Source organism: Morone saxatilis, unplaced genomic scaffold (assembly GCF_004916995.1).
Source record: "Morone saxatilis isolate NCDOM2014 unplaced genomic scaffold, NCSU_SB_2.0 Contig20, whole genome shotgun sequence".
NCBI classification, from domain to species: Eukaryota; Metazoa; Chordata; class Actinopteri; family Moronidae; genus Morone; species Morone saxatilis.
Window position 1 is genome coordinate 3,694,474 of NW_023339763.1, and position 17,616 is coordinate 3,712,089.

At 37.8% G+C, this 17,616-nt stretch overlaps 1 protein-coding gene across 1 annotated transcript in view; it reads right to left on the bottom strand.

Moving 5' to 3' along the window:
* Positions 1-17,616, bottom strand: part of doc2b (double C2-like domains, beta) — a 130,280-nt gene that overhangs the window by 70,480 nt on the left and 42,184 nt on the right. The gene's annotated exons all lie outside the window — the stretch shown is intronic.

The window sequence follows — 17,616 nt, forward strand, 5'->3', positions numbered from 1 at the left end:
ACACTAAATGGAACAGGACCTTTATTACTGTCATTGGTAATACCTGTGTTTACCCTGCTATTTCATGTCAAAATGGCTGCTTTGAAAAAAGGTCTATTGGGAGACCTGGGATTTTGAAGCCTGTACCATTTGGAGCCGGTACTGTGGGCTACAGTAGGTAAGTAAATGAGTGACCCCTCCCCAGTTCGGTACAGTCCTATATTGACCCAACCTGTTGCTCATATAGCTGCTTACTTTTGACAATATACACAAGGTGGAGTGCCGGAAAGGAACAATGTGTGGCTACCAGTAAGAGTTTAAATTTGTATTTTTTTTTACTACCAGTTATATTGCCGACCTTTTAACTCTTTATGAGCCAGAACGCAACCTTAGAAAACCTCAGGAAAGGCCTTTCTTGTTTGTCTCACAATCCAGACTCAAGAAATGAAGGAGACCGTGCTCTCTCTGTTCGGGCACCGGTACTTTGGACAAGCCTACCTCAGGAAATTTAGGCTAGCTAAATCTGTTTCATCTTTTGAAATCCCTTCTAAAAACACACTTTACAGTCAGTTTTTCATGTGAGTTTACAAAATAGTTCTCCTTGTGATTTATTTCATATTTTTATATATATTTTATTACGGCAGACACGGCTGCCGTGTTTTTAATCTCCTTATAACAGTATCTCTGATTGTTGGTGTGTTCTTGGTTGTCTCTGACTGATTTAACTCTTATTTGGACATAATTTAATTGCTGTCCATCTCAGCCTTTACACTGTATAAAAAAAATTATTAGATTAAAGTTAAACTGGATATGACAAGAATAGTTGTCAGAAAAAAATGCAGAAATCAGGCTGATTTCTCTTAATTTTATTGACTGTGTGACTTAAGATGCCATTGAAGTAATTTTTTTAGAGTCAAATGTTTTTAATTAATTTTTCCATTGAGGGTCATGTGTTTGCGTTGTTTTTGAATTAATTGTCTCCTTAGCAACGTTTTCCCAGTTGACATATCTCCAGGGCTGAAAGTGAGACCCACTTCACCCTTGCTTGTAATTAAGCTTTTCTTTAAACTGAGAGGCTACTACATCTTACTGAAGTGATACAGTGCTGAGTAGTGAACTAAAGCAATTATTGGCATGATCTCATCCTTTGTCCTTTCAAAATGTCACATAACAAGGGACTCTTATTTCCTGGATTGATGAAATGTTGTCAACAAACACAACATTAGAAAAAAGATGTGTGGGCTTCAAACGGCCTCACAGGTTCTAAAGAATAGTGTTGTTGGTATCAAATAACACCCAGGTTTAGCTTTATTCACACTTTGATATTTATATGAGCAGTGAAAACATTACGTTTATGAATCTGTAATTGTACTTATAGCTACTGTACAACCTTCTCCTCTTAAGAACATCCTAACAGACTTGGCTGAAATGTGAGCTGTGTAATGGGGGATGATCCAGGAGTGAGCTTTTTAAAATATAATTGTAGTTTTTGTTGCTATGCACAGCAATGTTGGTCAGTCAATCTTCCACTTTGGTCCAGACTGAAATATCTCAACACCTATTGGCCAGATTGTCCTGAAATTCTGTACAGACATGGTGCCTGGATGATTACTTCCACTGACTTTGGTGATCCCTGACTTCACCCTCACAAATTTGTGGTTTAGAGCGATATATCTAGACAACATTACCATGACATTTATTACTTATCACTGCGTACTGCAGTACATGATTCTTATTGGTTTTGAGAAGATAACTAAAGAGGTTTTTAATCTTCTCAAAATGTTCCTACCCCAGTTTATAACAAATCCTCCAGATTAAAAAACAAAATGAATAATTTATCCGTGCCCTCTAAAACACAAAAATGCTCTCACTGTCAGGATGACAATTGTCTGTGCCTTTCAAAACCGTTACAAATTACTGTTGAAGAATACATCTGTTTCATGATGCTGTGGTTAGGTTTAGGCACAAAAAACACTTAGCTAGTTGAACTCTGACATCTTTGTTCCAATAATAAATATGTTGTGGTTAGGCAACAATTAAAACAATGTTCACTGTCTATTGGAAACAGGAAACAAGCAGCAATCTCCCATGCTGAAGTCCGACGTTTTGTTGTTGTCCATCTTGACCTTCCCTTTAAATGTAAGCTTTTGTAGCTTCACATGTATTTTTCTCCACACTATGAACATTTTACTTGTGTGGTTTATTCTTTATTTGTCTCTAGCAGTGTATATCATGCTTTGAGTTAATTAAATCCAGGACAGCATTTTCGGGCTTCATTGTTACTTCGAATGGAAAGAAATAAAAATTTTCATGCAAGATTTTGTACACCTTAAATCCTGACAAAATACATTTAGTATGTTTGGGAATGTTGACATCTTCACTGGCATTAAAGGTAAAATTATGTGACTGAAGAAAGCTTAATCACTAACTTTGTCACTAGAGGTCTCACAACTTACTCCGGTGCATACTTTACAGTAGGTATTGTTACCTTTAACTTTTTTTAAAGTGCAATTGCAAAATATTTCTATAAATTCATTCAGATTTAATGCCTCTGCCCCTGGGGATAGCCATTGCCGGAGGTATTTTTTTTTTTTCAGCATTATGTTTTTGGGTTGTCAGTCCATTCTTGCGCACATGTTTTTCTGACCATAACTCAAGAGTTGATGACCATATTTCGCAGTTGGTCGGACAATGAATCGGTGACAGTTTTCATTTAAATGTAAGAATTTTATTGCAGCAAAAGAAATTGCAGAGAAACAATGTAGTATAAGTAGAGTGGAATAAAGGAAGCTGATTAATTGCCCATTAATGAACCCAAAGTCTTCTACACTGCAGACTCGATGAGTAACAGGATGGTCGGTTTATCCAGCAGACGGAAACTAGAATTTCCATCAACATTATTACCCCTTTAATAGAGTTGTTATCAATAGTTGGTTAGCTTCCAAAGCATTAAATTCCACTAGTTTAGAATTAAGTCTCTGTTTGTGATTAGAGTGGTCCTGAGTCTCCTAAACAGCAGTGAATCAATGTTCTTCTAAAGAAAGCTGAGCTCATCAACAATGACTGAACCTCTTCACAACCTCCACCCTCAGAACACGTTAAGATGAAGAAATCATTTAGTTTGCTGCCCAGTTTGCTGATGTTGTTGTAAATGATTAATAAGTATTGTTTTACAAAGCTTAACAGTCACTGTTTTTTGCTACTTGATGCAAAACAGCCCAGAGCTTCACAAAGTTAAAGGGTATGTTTAGTGTCCTGGTGTTGCGTCAGATTTTCTCATCAATTTGTGTCTCACTTTACCCTAACTTGAACCAATCCTTATATTTCAACCCAACCAGTCTTCTCTATGAACATAAATCATAACTTAACCTAAGCCCTAAAGCCAACCACAGATAGCAGTGCAATGAGATTTGAACTGGAAAAAAATCTCCAGACGAGGCAAAAAATTGTGACTTTTTTTACCCCACAGCAAGACGTATGGATGTTAATGTTACATGGTTGGCTGGTTTAGTCCAGTCAAAAATATATCAACAACTGCTGTGCAGATTTCCTTGAAATATGGCACGATCAATCATGATCCACAGAGGATAAATCTTTTGTTGACCTTCTTGCCTTTCACCAGATCCACATGTGTACAGGAAATTCCAACAGGCAATGAAATTTATAAAGCACATTCATGCTCCCCAGAGGATCCCTCTTTATGCAACATAACATAATCTAATACGGATATTTCTATTAAAATTGCTGAGCATATTCATGCTCCCAAGAGGAAAAAACTATTTATCACATCATGTCCTTTCCTCTGATTTCATTGTGAATTGTTTAAGGGGCCCAAACATGAATCTCAAATGCTAAATAAGGAACTGTTATTTTTATTTTAAGTGTTTATTTTGTTGACTTAAAAGAGCCAGTACAGCTGAGTCGATCTTATCCACACTTTGGGGAGGAGAATTGATTCTGGCTCTGGCACAGGACAAAGATGTCTCTATTCTTAACCCACACAGCTCTAATTTGTCAATTCTTTCTTTAACTAGGGGAGCAGGAGTCAATGAGTACAATATCAGACCTAGTTGGAGATGTGGGCAGCAATTCATAAGCCTGGAACCACACTCGGTTGGAAACAAATGGTCAGTAGACTTTTTGTTCTATACAACAAGGTTATGAAGGAACCTTTAAAATGTCATAATTTAGTCGTTGTAATGTCCTGTACTGTTATTATCATGTAACATGTTGTCATTCTGTAGCAGGAAATCTGATGCAATCAGCATGCAAGTTTTCTCACAATGTTCTATTATGTATTCTCAGTGCAAGGTAGCTACAGAAAATCAGAGATCTCAGCACCAATCGTCTGGGGATTTCTAAATGCAAAGTAGTGGCTTGAACATGGCGAGACAGGCACTAATAAATGTACGCCCCTTACTTCAAGGAAACACCTCACCTGAAACAATGCTCTCTCTCGATTCTCCTACATAGTGAAACAAACAGGAGATACAGCAAATCACTTTGTAAATGGATTGTAAATTAAAATGGATGTTATACATTATGTTATAAGGTGCAACTGTGTTTCTGAGCACAAGTTGTGGTCCAATAAACTTTGGATTGATTCTGCAATTCAGGTTTTTTTTTAACTCTGTTTCCACCCAGCTTTAGCAACAAAAGCTAGAAGAGAGTCTTCAGGCTCTATTGAGCAAAGGGTTTAGAGACTGGTTTTTGAGTTCACACAGGATAGGCAAACTGAGTTAATCTTAATTTAGTTTTTAGGGGTAAAGGAACAAAACATGGTTTGTCCTGCCATGAACATTAATATTTATTTACTGTAACAATGCTCATGTTTATCTCTGTATTCAGGGTAACAGTAGGAAAATATTCGGCAGTGTGTGGAGGAGCTGTTTCTAACACTGTTTTTCACTGCAAATGCATGGGCCATCTGGATAGCTGTGGGGTACAGCCCAGTGCTGTGAACTCTACAGGAGTATAATAAAGTGGAATAATTTTTCCTACAGTGGAGTCATATTCCAGTCATGCTGTGCAACCTAATTTCTGTGACTGTAAGAAAAAAGGTGATAACTTTAATTCAATTTCAAGTAGCTACTTTATTGTAAGCAATAATTACCTAATTTTCTGCAAAGAATCATTAATTACATAATTCCGAGCAAAGGAAGGAATAAATGAACGTAATAATTATTTGTACCCAGGTCTTTTATTAAAAAATGATGACTTACTCTGAAACAAACTGGCTTTGGATTTCTTTGCTTTTCCTTTATGTTCTTTGAGAAAGACGTGTAAGAGCAACAGAGAGGAACAGCACATTCAGAGTGCAGGCTGTGCAAATATGTTGAATTGATGAGATGTTGAAATACTGGAGAACATCAGGTGAAGACCCAGAGAGAATTTGGTTGTTAAAACATGAATCAGGTGATGGTTCCCAGGGAATGAAGGATGACAAGTGTTGAGAAACCGTTAAATGTTTACAACGTCATCATTTATGGTACAAAATATGTTGTTCCCGCTGTGTGTAATGATTTATGTGCTGAGGGAACTCGCTGCCCGTTATCAGAGCCGTTTGCTTGAAGCAACGTTTTGAGGCTGACACATCAACCATTTTTTTTTTTAAAGGACGGATCGAGGCTTTGGAGTGATATGGACATCCAAAGGGGGAACATTTGCTGTACAGGACATTGATTAAAAGTCAGCTGTAGAAATATAACACATAGTTTAACACTTTTGATAACCAGGCATGCTTGCATAGGTCTCATTCTGTTCCACTTTCACGGACCATAAAAGTGGTGATCTTTCTGAAGCCTAAAAATCTTGAAAGCCATGGATTTCATATTTTCTGTGTTAACAACAGAAATTGATGGTAAACTTAATTGAACTGGCTTCCATCTGACTTCCACTTTCCTTGTGTAAGCAAAAAAAAGTGAGAAAACATATTTATAACATATATTGTAAACACAGATGTCTCTATTTAGACTGTAAATAATGTGGGAATTAATGTTACTAAGCAGTTGGTTCAGTCCATTGAAAAGCTCCGTTTGCTTAATCACTACTCGTTAACCCACAAACATACAGAAAGTAGTAATGGCCATTGCTTGTGTGAGATGATCAACAACAATATATTAATAATTTGTCCACATGTGGACCATAATTCCTTGCAGTATTTGGGCCGAATGTATGGGCCAGACCAATTTTTCTGTGTCTTGTCTCCATAGGGGGGTCAAATACAATGATGTCACGATGTGGTCTAATCACCAAAGACTTTTCACATTTCTCATGTTTATTGTGCACATGTCAATTAAATACAGTAATTCATTCAAAATTAAGTGTCAGGTGCTTGCTCCAGGCACATTAATCTGGGAAAATTCTAGAGTAATCCTCAGGTCATTATAAAAACCAGCAGCCGACAATACAAAGAGTCACACATGATTTGTATGAAGTGACATTTTACAAATCTGATTTCCAAAAGAGCGCTGAGAGGGCCATAGAAAAACTGGTAAAGCGAGCAAACTGCCTCTGGCCTCCAGCACAGTCAAGAGTTAGCAGGAAAAAAAGAGGCTTAATTTGCACATTCACACATTTGTGCTTGATGTGACAGCAGAGCCAAGCAGTTTGTTGCACATGCCAGAGTGCTTTTTATAGTAAAAGTCCGCTCTCTCGGTCATGATAGTGTTAAAAAAGCTGATGAAGGGGAAACAGCTGACAGGGACAGGAGGTTTTCTGAGTGATGACTGCTGTCAAAGTGGCCACCACAATGCTCGGTTAAGAGGAGCGCCACACCAGCTCCATTACTTCCCTCCAGGCAAAACTGCAGAGGCAATTCCCACTGACCGGGCAGTCACCTCCCAAATGAGAGCCAAGTTCATGATACACTGCAATGCCAGGTTTGTACCTCTACACACACTGATATTTCTCTTTCACAGAAACATACACACTCAAAGGTACTGAGTGATCCAAGGGCTTTTAAATCTGGGCTTTTTGATGAGTAGTTTTCTTTCAGGTTTGAATATTGATCAGGAGGCAGCAACTAGGGCCAGTCATAACACAGGCATGAACACAGAAATAATCAGCACATCCTATGAACACTACCACAATTTATTTTTTTTGGCTCACTCAGGTGGAATAGTGGTGCAATTAGGATGCCATTAGCAGTAAATAGCTCAAAATTGCATAAATTGAGTGCAAAGTAATACATCTTGCAAAACTGGGTTGAAGACTTTGATTTTCTCACATCACCGTGCAGGAAATTAATGGAAATGGATAATAAATAGCTCAAATCTGTGATCACTGATTCCAAGTGCGAAAGTCAGCATGTTTTTTGTTTTGTTTCATGTACATGAGAAAAAACCAAAACACCATTTCAGTACTTTCTTTACTTTTCATTTTTTTGTTTTTCACCTCAAGTATATAACAAGGGTGTTACCGGCTCATGTTCAATGGTTGTATTTAAAACATGATTTGCTACACTTGAATTTTCTAGCCTTCAGCTAATCTAAGACCTTTTCCTTTTAAAATAAAACAATTTATTGATTTCTAAATGCCACCCTCTTTAGATATTTCTATTCAACTGCTTTACTAATGTCCACAATAATGTAAATTCTTTTTTATTTTCCAAATATCTTCAATTCTGGGGGCTTCTCCAAGCAAATTTTGATATATGTGATTCTGGCCGCCCCATGAACATTTCTCTAGATTCGCCCCAGGACATCTCACCCATGCCCAAAACGACGTTACATATCTGAGGTCACGATCTGATGAAACTAAAACTAAACATCCTCCAAAATTAGCAGAGATGCTGCCTGAAAGTCACCAAACAAACCCTTGATGTTCAATAAAGTGAGAAGGAGCACTCTAGTCTACTGAACACATAGAACATGCTTGACATAATGCTAAGAATTAGTTAATATAGCGACATTGTAAGCTAGACAAAATAATATGGACACATTGAAAGTGTGTTTTCTTACTCCTATACAATATCACAACATAAAACAGGTATGTTTTTTTATTGGGGCCTGGTGTGCAGTACCACTTAAGCGTTGTAAAATCTTAATGGTCCACTGACATTTCTACACTCACTCTTAGTTAATAATCCAGGGCAATTATGTGGAGACTTGCTTGAACCTACATGGCTAACAAAATGATTCAAAATCAAAAGCAATATGTAAAATAAGTGTACATGTCTTCCCAAAAAAAGCAGGAGGAGTCCAACCCTACGCACTGTATTACTGTAGTCTAAGGGACAAATTACCTAAGTGTTTATTTGTCTGCTTATGCAGTGCTTGAGTGAACAATTAGATTGCATGCTTTGCCTGAGCATCCCATTATGTGTCTTTCATTAGAGTGGAAAATTCTCATGGGGGATGACAGATTCAGTAAAAGATGTTATTTGTTTAGCTTTTTACCACAGAGTTGATTTAATGTCTGATGAAAGAAAAAGTAAAATTTTGACCTCAGTTGTCACAAGATTTGAATGTGTTAAACACTCAGATCTGCGCACTTTACAATGTAATCTGTTTTTTACATCAAGGGTTATTTTGTGAAACATGATAGAAACGTCCCCACCACAGCTTCCACCTACAGAGGAAATGATTAGATTTTGGAGCTCATGACTGCACACATTTGCATGTTAATGAGAAATAAAACTTACAAAACTCAGACATACTGGCAACTGAAAAATTATTTAAATATCTTAATCTGTATTATGTCTCCTGCCACCCTCTTAAGAGCAAAGTGTAATACATTTAACATGTCGGTTTATTTTATCTTACATACAAGGAGATTAAATTTGCTTAATAAACCTCCTTAAAAACAAAATATAATGAAAAAGCCAATTTTAAATTAATAGGCAAGACGTGCTTCTCAGATCTTTTCACGTCAGGTGGATTTTCTTTTACTCGCCGGCAACAAAGCAAATAAAATCCTCCTTGGAAAATCTCATTTAACAGATTACCAGCTGAGTCGATCTAAATTTTCACCTTTTATTCATGCCAACAAGATGAAAACCCACCAAAACTCTTTAGACCTACAGCATGTGAGCAAAAGAAAAACTGCAGTGGGTTGGACACTGTCAGTTTAAAGAAAATAAGCAGCAAATTTCAATATTTCATACATAACAGGGTGCAACTAATCCTGATACATGTTAAACTTCTAATACTTAAGTCAGGATACTGGCTAATATTCAATGGTGGAAGTGGTTTTAATTTCTTATAATAGAACTACAGTCAAAAACAAACAAACGGAAGTCTAAAAGGGGCTATAGAAATGCTAGTAGTCCCTAACCTTGTCTGTGAAGGGATACAATATTTAACAATATGTCAAGCCATATCACAGCCATATACTAACTCTCCTTGTCATATACCATCCAGCAACGCCCTCCTGCCCTAATGTAAACCCTTTTCCTGCCATTCCCATCACCTGGCTATCTCCGCCCACTCACCTGTTCCCCATTTCCCTCATCAGTCTTGCAGTATATATCCCAACCCATTTCCACTCTGTCTTTGCCAGGTTGCATCCATCCTAGCTTTCCACCCTTTGTTCTGCCTGTCTGAGCCACAGATTGATGAGTCTCTACCTAACCCCTTTCTGGATACCTTTGTCTACCTGGTTTTGACCTCTGCCTGTTTATTTGTTAAACATGAACTTTTATCTTAACTTGTCTGCCTCTGAGTTGCGCTTTTGTGTTCAAGCTTACTGTTTTTCTAAGCCATTACACAATATGAAATATTAGATAGTAAGTGCTTAGTGTTGCAGTAAACTTAAATGTAAACCATTAAAATTCAAAGATAGCCCAGTGGATATTGCCTCTACATATTTTAAATGGCACAGGACAGAAATCATTTGTTGAAATACTGAATGCTCTGCAGCTGCAGGAGGCGTCACCACACACACCCACCGATCATAACGCCCTGCAAGTCTCCAGCCATCACTTCACTTCACATCCATTGCCAGATCTCCAGGTATCGGCTCCCCTTCTTACATCCTCTGTGTGCAAACCGTGGAAGCACACAACCAACACCCGTAATGATCAAATGGAATCTGTATTTTGGCCAAAACCCAGGAACTGTTGGCGAAATATGTTTAACGGAAAACATGCCAAAAACGGATGACATGAAGTCACATCAAGACATTTCTCGTACAACTACACAGAGGTTTTTAAAGTAGCTCTACAAATTAGTAGAGCTGACAGGAGCAGAGGTCAAGCTCCTGTTAATTACTACAGCCAGTGAAGTGTGACATATTTTGTCTGCTTCGCTCACTATCCAGGTCCAGTTATGAGATACGATAGATATCAAATATTCTGTGTATGCACCTATGCTCATATGAATGTGCATTGTAATCTGGATGCACTGATGTGTGCTGCCATGCCAGTGCACAGTATGTGATAATATATACGTGGCAGGTAAATGATGGAGGAAGACAGCAATCACTGACAAGGTGGAAGTCTGCACAAATGTGCCATTTTACTGCCGGTTCACTGAACCATGCTTGTTTAAGCTCAGACGCAGGGTGTGTTTACACCCTGTGAAGCACCAATGACGTTCCAATAATACATATTTGGGGCCTAGCTTTCTGTGGAGACTATCTTCACCAGAAAACAACAGCAGAAAAGGTGCAAAATGAACTATTTTTCCATTTTCCTGCTACAAGCTACAAGCTCAATAATTGAGAGTTGTTTCTTAGAGGCAAGCATGACATTTATATAGCGCTATAAATACTTAGGGAGGAGGTTGGAGTGGATGACTGACTTTGTCCTTGTGGTTTCTTTAACCTGTGACCTCAATCTTTCCCTAATGTTAACCATGCAAGGCTTCAAAATGTATGTTTTAACCTTGGAAACAGTAGTTTGTTGAACCAATAAGTCACCTTCTCCTTACTAGCTTTTTCTGGAGCATTTGAACCATATCATGCAGTCCTCATTTAATCCATAGCTTTTCTAAGAATTCTCATCCCAATGTTCTCACCACAAGGACGCCATTTTCCTGAGCATTCAACTTTTTCATCAGTTTTTGTTTAGACTAGAGGCTTTTCTGGAGATTTCAACTGGTCCTCATCAGGTTCAAAGCTCCAGAAACAGACTTTGAGTTGCTATGGTTTCATCAAACTGCTACTCTCAAGAATGGACTTTGATTCTTTCTTTTTAACCCAACAAGAATGAGAGACCCTAGAAGTGCCACTGTATGGATGACATCATATCAGCCACTGAGCTCGCATGTCAACAGATCCATCTCCATGACAACTGGGGCAAAAAAGACCAAAGTGTGTGGTCATGAGTCGGTATTGTTTTGTAAGACTTGACCAAGTAGTTTTAGTTGCATAAACTCAAATCTCAAGGTGGCAGGTCAGAAAATACTCAAATGAATCATTTTTGTTATGGTCATGTTGTCCTGCTGATATGGAGAAATGCCAAATCAGAAAATGCTCATATTTTGGAGAGCAATGACTAAACTGTTTTTTTATTTTATGTAATTGTAGGACGTTGCAACCTTTGCAGTACATATTTCTGCTCATGCTTTGTAAACTAATAAGAAATGTGTCTCTCTTTTCAATTTGATAATATGATCACTTTTGAACAATGTTTGACTTTGAGCAGGTTGTTGCCTTGTCGTAGAGAGCATCCAAATTATGTATACGCGTGATTATTAACATTTTGTTTTTGTTCACTCAGTAATGACTAAAATGACTAAACGTCTACAGCTATACTAGCCTCTCTCTTGTTTAGCACCTACAGCCGATGCTGATGGAGATGTCATTACTTTGTAGATATTTGTAAATAAACCAAAGTATTGGTATTATTTAAGCTGGAACTTTCACATGATGATGATGCTAGATAAAAAAAAGTTAAGGGATCACAAAAGTTGTTAGATTTCAACCAGAGGGGGACATGAATGACGAAACATCATGGCAATCCATCTCATAGAAGTTGAAATATTTCACTGGATAATTGCAACTTTGACCTGCTGGCTGTGCTGAAGAAAAGTCATGGGATTAACAAAGTCAATATAGGATTCTCCAATTGGGGCCATAAATATCTGTACCAAATTGCATGACAATCCAATAGTTTTTGAGATATTAAAATCTGGACTAAAGTGCGGGAATGCCCAACAATAAATCCCTAGGGCAACGCTGTGTAAGCGTGGTTAAAAAGCATCTTCCACAAAAGGCTTGTTCTTTGTCTTCTTGCATGAATACTGTACACATTTTAGAAATAAGACACTGTAATACAAGCTGAACTAGTGTAGATTATTCCCAGGACACATTGAAGAGGAACATTATTATAGCCTGAGGCAGTTGTATCTTACACAGACCTTCCATATCTTACAATGACTGTAAGATATGGAAGGTCTGTGTTCAAGGCCAGATGCTTCTCTGAATCTCTGCATGTTGGGAGTGGGATAAAAAAGAGAGAGAAGGACACATGTTTAACAGTACTGAATGGGTTCCTTATATGTGAGAATGTTGCCTCATATCTATCACACATCACAAAGCTGCAGTGCTCTGCAGAGACTTTAGGTCATGTTCAATATCTGTCTTTCTTTTCCTTCTCAAATTGCTTTTCTGTTGTTTTGATAAAGCTCAGAACTGGCACCATCAATATATCACATGGATTTCATTTGCAGGCGAGTTTAGAATAAAGGTCAACTGATTATGTATTTGGATGGAAGCTGATACTAATATCTATTATTAGGAGAGGAACTCTATCTCAAAAGTCCTGTAATAATAAATCAAATGAGTGCAAAATAATCTCACTTTGATTGGAAACAGAATCCATGCTCAGCCTGGTTCACTCATTTGAATGAATCCGTTGATTTTATACACAGATTGAGTAATTGAAAAGAAAACTCGAATAGCAAGTGAAAAGCAAAATAACTTTATTTAATTGCCCTATAATTAAGGAGTATTGTTTTTTCTCCAGCGTTTTCCAAAGTGTTACCATTTACATCATGTGGCTTTGTCCTCCCAGTGACCTTGGCTGCCAGGATACTCAATTACTCACCTCAGGTTGAGACTTTTTTTACAGAAATATTACAGTCATCTTTATTTAAAAAAATAAATGTCTGGCTATAGTCTGGCCCCCCGGCACAACAAATGAACTTAACAGGCATCCAAATCTCTGTGTGGGAGGAGCAGACTGCTGGGAATGTATGAGAAGATGAGTGAGATCAGTGCAGTACCAGAGGGCACAGAGAAGATAGTTGAGGAATTTGCGCTAACTAAAGGCTCAAATGAGCTCAACAGAGAATTACTGATAGATTTGCCAATGGTCAAATAGCAGTTACTCCTTAATGGATGGCAGTAGTGCAATTTTACTGAAATGTACTCGTACAATACACTCGAGAAAGACTAATTCTCTCAGTACTAAGGCTCACTCGATTTTGTGCCGCCAAAGCAACAATGCAGCACACACTGTGCCAACAGTATCTGCAAGTGCTATTAATTAATTTCATAACCATATAGCATAATAATCACCCACTGATCAGTGATTCTATATTAGCCTTACAGGAAAGCAGCAACATAGAAGTGATCCATTATTTACACCAAGAAGCAAATAGCATGAAATTTGGTCTTTGGATTTTCAGAAACGGTCCTCTTTGGAATAAGTCAAACTAAGAAAGTGCCTCCAAATTAATTCTTGCATTCAAAATGCATATATTAAATACAACTTAGAGAGAAGGCAAATGACTATAAATGGGGCCAAAACTGAAGCACTATTTGCAAATGCGTGTGGATCTCTATCCAAACATCTACTCAGATTTGTGTACAAGAGCCCCCAAATGTGCAAAAAGTAGAAAAGTACCCATAAACCTGAATGAAAATGTATTTTTATTAAAGGTGCTCTGACGAGTTTTCTTGTAAACAAACAAGTTTACTGTTTGCAACAAACAAGTTATGTTTACATTCAGTGTTATTCACCAAAACGCATCACGTGTATCCTTAAGCTCTAACAAACACGTTGGATGCATTTCCTTCCTTGATTTTAAATCCAGCATTGTTTATATCCATGTTTTCGTTGATTGTTAGTTTTTAACTAACTGTCATAACATAATATTAGCTAGATAGAACGGTTCAGTGAAACCGAAACCTCTGTGCAATGACTTGTTGAATTATTTTAACTAAACCGGAAGTTAGCAGCTATGTGCACTTGCCCAGCAGAAGTCTCTAGTGCGCTTGCTCTATGGGCCCCTCAATGCGGAAACATATGCAGAAAATTATTTTATACTGGGAAAACAGTATTTTGGCTTAATGCACCACTGAGCAGTTTCCATAAGAATGAACAGAGCCCCGCCTCCAACACTGTATCCAGTTCTCCCTTAAAACATCCATGAGTGCAGCATAAACCTAGCCAAGCTAACATGTTTACCTTTATGTGTTATTCCAGCTCGTTATACAGTGGAGAATAAATGTATGTATTAAGACAGAGTTTGAAAACTCTTTACATGTTTTACAAGTAAGATAATATTGCTCCAATATTGTCTCCATATCCATGCATGCTCAATTCATAGCTGATATGGTATCCCGGGCAGAGGTAGTCAGTTATACAGGTTGTCCTTTATTGTGATGTACACTGACCTATTGTTCCTGCTATCACTAAAAATACAGTTGATTTGTTTTTGTTCTTTGAAAAATAACATGTGGGGCTTTCTAATTAGCTTTCTGATGTTTTTGTTTTGGCAAGATTTGGATGAAGAGCTTGGCAGACAGGACAGTGTACCCTGTATCCTTGGTTATAGGACATTTTTGTTATGTAAATTGGATATTTTAAGACATTGTCTTTTTTCATCTGTGGAACTGTGCGTCATGAACTCAGCTCCTTGTTGGTTCTTTTTGTTTTCTGGAATCTTACATATTACATACTTTATTAATCAATCAATCCCTATCATTTCATCTTTTTAAAAATTCTGAACACCAAAAACACCTATAACCACATTTATAATAGTCAAAGTTTGGTTCACCCTCATTGTCTCTTTATTTGCTGATTTAATATTCTCATTTATGGAGAAACAAAGCCCCCGATGGTAAATATACTATAGGTTATAATGTTAAATTTTCATGTCTTTTTTTAGCATTTCACTCTTTCATCCAACATTTAACTTCATCCATTCCTTTAGTTGGATTAAGCTGTCAGGCTTTCTATTTACTTACAGGAACAAAAGGTAACTTTGAATACACTGGCCTGTTTAACACCTCTATGATACTGTTGTCACACACTGTGTTAATCCACTTAAGTGAGCAAGTAGAAAGTCCATCATCCCTTTGGAGTTAAAAGTCAAAGTTCCATTCTAAGCTGCAACAGATAAAACACAGTTTAGCTATTGGGTAAACTTTGACTGCATTTTAATTCATAAAGAGAGAACGAAGATGAAGGGAGGCGGTGATCAAGAGTTGTGCCTGGCAGCCTCCCCTGAGAGAAGTTATCTTTTCCACCCCGCTGTACATTCACTGTTGCAGCCCAGTGGATTAGACAGGGAGAGGAGTGCTTTTGCTTTTGCTTTCCCCCCCTTGCGATATGAAATTCTGTTGGCAGAACTGACAACAGAATGAAGGGTAGAAAAAGCTCCTCGATAAGAAACGACACCCTGCACATGTACTGCCATCTTTTCAGAGGAACGATGTTTGATTTCAGTATATCTCCTTAGATTCATTACAGCCTGTGATGGCATTATGCTGATGTTACACAGATGGATCGTCAATCAGTTATACGGGTAGAAAAAAGAAGCAAGAGTCCATTAGGCAAAAAAAAAAACCACAGCAGTGAAGACTTTAATACATAAGCTGGTGAGAGATGCCATAATATCAACTTTATGATGAGCTGCTGGGCCTCTGCGCTCTCCATCCTTTGTTTAGGATGAATGCAATCACAACCAAGCAAGCGGAGGAGGCCAAGTTCAACATTCCTCCAACTGGGTACGAAAAAAATTCACAATATGATATTATAGCAGAGTGAAAACACTCAGTAAAACGGTTTTGGATACTGCTGAAATGATTTCAGAAAGATATTGAGCTCCTGACTTCACAGAGCGATACAGCAGTAGGTAGCGCTGATGGATGACTTATGGACATTGTCCCCACTTTCATTTTGCCTGTGGTATATTTCAATATAGGCTGCGGGCTATTATATGAGCATCTATTGAATGTCAAAATGTTTGATGAGAAGAGCAGTAGCACCTTAACATGAAAAAACAGGCCAAAGGGCACAGATGCATATTTTCTGCCATAATAAAATGGCGTTTAGATTTGGTTGGTAGTACAAGAAATAATGATTGTTTTGCAGGGCTGAAGGTCATGTATGCATCTGTCTTCACTTTGCTGTGTACAGCCAAAAATACATAGATTAGGACAGAAAATCTTATGATTTTACTTTTTTTTACAACCAGAGGTGGGGCTAAAGCTGAGGATCTGCATTAAATGGTTATATAGCAACCAAGCCTTCATACTTAGCTCCCATAGCTAAGAGCTATGCTGAATGCTACAGTGGAGGCAACGTGTCCTTTCTCAAGAATCCAACTACATTTTCAAGCTCCTTCGTCTACAGAGATACCGCTGGGAGACCACAAGAACTGTGACTGGTTGCTAGAGGAAGGGTGGTCAACAACATAAGGATCCGTCTTCTCAAGACCATGAATATTTGACACATTAAAACAAAAACTGTTCCAGATGGTCTAGTCTGGTAAGAGATCTTGACAACTGTTAACCAAAGTGTTGGACCAACTGACTGACCAAACTGCCAGCTAGGCAATGATAACAATAATGGCCTGGTCAGACCAGAATTTAAAACAGCAATATTTCAAGCAAATGAATTCCATCCTGTAGAATAGATGCTATGGATTTGCTTGCACAGGCAAAATAATACTGCATTCGTATCAGTTTTATTGTAATTATGAGTTTCTGCCTTGTAAATAATAACACAAATAATACAGAAGTAACTAAAAAGCAAACCAACATGCATGTCTCAATCAGCCAAAGACCATTGTTCAACATACTTAAACACAGATTTATATTGTCAATGCACAGTGCTTCAATCCTTACATGACGAATGCTGCAATCATTCAACCATTTCGATGATGTAAATGCTTGCTAGTTGTTAACGTGGGAATAATTCTACCCTCCATCCCATATGAAGTGAAATGTAAATAGGCACAAATTCTGTGCCTCAAGTTCCACTTTGGTGACCTGTAAATTTGCGCAGTTGACCAATAGAAAGCCATCTTGACAGTGCTGACCTTTGCGGGAACAGAAAGCCAGAGAGTCTGAAATGCAGGAAGCCATTGTAGCTCATTAACTGTGTTGCACTATTCACTTTTATTTAACCTCCTCTGTTGGAGTATAAACTGCTCCATAGAAGAGGAATAGTTCACAGACACGAGACAGGAGTTAATGGTACGAATGTGTCTTTTTTAAATACACTGTGTGAACTGATTGTCCCAATAGCAACCAAGTGAATGAGCAAACTGAGTTAACTAGCATGTAGGAATTCCATCATTAAAATATGTATAAAAAAAGTATTGCCTGAAAAACAATCCCGAGAAAAAAACTGCCATGGGAGAGTAAACTACACCATGGATAGAGTAGAAAGAAGACCTATATTCAGAGACCTATAGTGACTGCAAGCATTAATATGTCTTTGCAATACATCACCAAACC